Genomic DNA, 2,208 nt, shown 5'->3' with positions numbered 1-2,208 from the left:
TGAGCCATCTCCCTAGCCCACCGCCATTTCCTTGGTGACCAGAAGCTTCAGTTCCAGCCAAAAAGTGGGGCTCCAAGGCGGGCAATCTCCTTTCTTTCTCCAGCCTTCATCTTAGCAACCTCCTACCTCAGGACTCCCAAATTGTTGGCTCCCTTTGGACTTTACCTCTAGGTTATGTACTTTTCAGGTTTCCATAGTAACCACATTATGTCATTGCCTCATTTTCAGGAATTTTATAAGCATGTCACATAACCGCCACAGCTTTACGTTTCCCCAGACACTGCTGACCATCTTCCTGTCATGGGACATTGTGGTTCAATGTTTGCCTTATTCCCCAAGTTATTCTAACTATTTTTTTCTATTTTATGACCCTGGTTTTCTCTAGTGGGTTTATGGTTATCTACATGGGAGGGGGTGAGGGAGTGACTTTACCCTAGTGTAAGTGAATGTAAGTGATCCTTCCTTAAAATGGAGTTGCTTTTGTCCCACCAACAGAAGCCCACCACACAGACTGTACAGCGGGCTTCTAGGGTCATAAACATGGGCACTTCACACACAAGCTCGCTGCCTCCCGGGTCTGAGTGGGACACAGGCACTGGTCTCCCTGGCCTCTGACCACAGAGTCCCCTGGACTGCCTGGGTCCCGGAGGCTCTGGGGGAGAATGTTTTATGTCATTTGCATTCTTGGACTTGCCTGTCTTCAAAACCAGCATCTTTGCGCCTTTCTAACCAGCTCCCCATGTTTACTGTGCCTTTGTTTGCAGTATGAGGAACTGATCCTCCAGGAGGCCTTGATAAATCCCACTCTTTATAAAACACTTTGAGACAGGGTCTTATTGAGTCACTAAGTTGTCCAGTTTGGACTTGAATGTTCAGTTCTCCTGCCTCACCTCGGAGCATGACCTTTAGATTCCGGTCTCTACTTGCAACTATCGCAACGGCCAGTAGGTAGCGCCGTTCCTCCCTTTCTGGTGCCCAGATCACAGGGCGTCACTGCCGCTGTGTTCTACCTTGGGACCTAGAAGGTAGGAGCAGGGAGTGGCAGCTGCAGCACATCTGGGTGCTTTATGGTGTCACTGCGTTTGAAACCTGCTTTGTTGTTAGTAAAATGGGTATTATTGTAGTCCCAGCTCATGGAATTATCATGAGATTGAATGAAAATTAGCATCAATAGCTACAAAAAGCACTTAGTAAGCACTGGATAAATGTTATTTTGTTTTGTTTGAGATAGTGTCTGTATTTAGTTAAGGCTGGCCTTGAACTCACTATGTATCTTAGGCTGCCCTCAAACTTCTGCCTCACGGTGATCCTTCTGCCTCAGCCTCTGGAGTCCTGAGACTACAGTCCTGGAGTCCTGTGCCACCAAACCCAGCTTCAGCTGTTGATATGAATGCTCACCTCTCCAGTTAGTGAGTTCCCAGAATCTCTGCTTCCTGTAAAGGGCAACCCTACAAACCTTATAAATGCCCCACCCCTTCTGTGTGTTTGTTTGTTTTTTGGTCTGGAACTTGTGGTCCTCCTGCCTTAGCCTCCTGAGTCCTGGGATTACAGGTATGCCCCACCAGGCCTGGCTCTCTTAACTGTCTTAACCTGTAGCTCTGTAGAAGCCTCAACCCTTTGTTTCAGATCTGAAAAAAGCCGTGCTTTGTCTGTCTGGCTTTCTGGGCACTGCCGAAATCGTGACTGTGCACTCTGATTCCCCCAAGCCCAAGCTCCATAACAAAGTCAGGGTGTACAGAACCTGGGCCTCATAGGACCGGATCTCAAAGCAAGTGCCTTGGGGTTAGGTAGGACTGCTAAACCCATCTTTGGTGCAACCCAAGCTACCACAATATTAAAAGGAGCTTTTTTTTTTTTTTAATGTATGTGGGGGGAGCAGCTCAGTCCACCAGGGGGCGGGGCTGGCTGGCATGTGGTGCTGGGGGATTGAACCGTGGTCCCTGTGCTTTGCTAAGCTTGTTCTAAGTAGGTGCTTTAGACCACTGAGCCATCTCACCAGCCCCAGCGCTTCTCTTAAATGTGACCATTTCTCAGGGTGAAACCAGAGCTCAGACAGGTGCTGCAGTGTGTGCCTGTTGTCCCAGTGGTTCAGGAGGCTGAGGCAGGAGCAGAATAAGTTTGAGCCCATTGAGGGCAACTTAGTGGGACCCTGACTGAAAACATGAAATGAAGACTATGGTTGCAGCTTAATGTAAATTCCATCCTTGG

This window comes from Octodon degus, unplaced genomic scaffold, assembly GCF_000260255.1.
Source record: "Octodon degus isolate 3935 unplaced genomic scaffold, OctDeg1.0 scaffold00061, whole genome shotgun sequence".
Lineage (NCBI taxonomy): Eukaryota > Metazoa > Chordata > Mammalia > Rodentia > Octodontidae > Octodon > Octodon degus.
The sequence above is the reverse complement of the archived record's forward strand: the minus strand, read 5'-3'. Positions refer to the sequence as shown.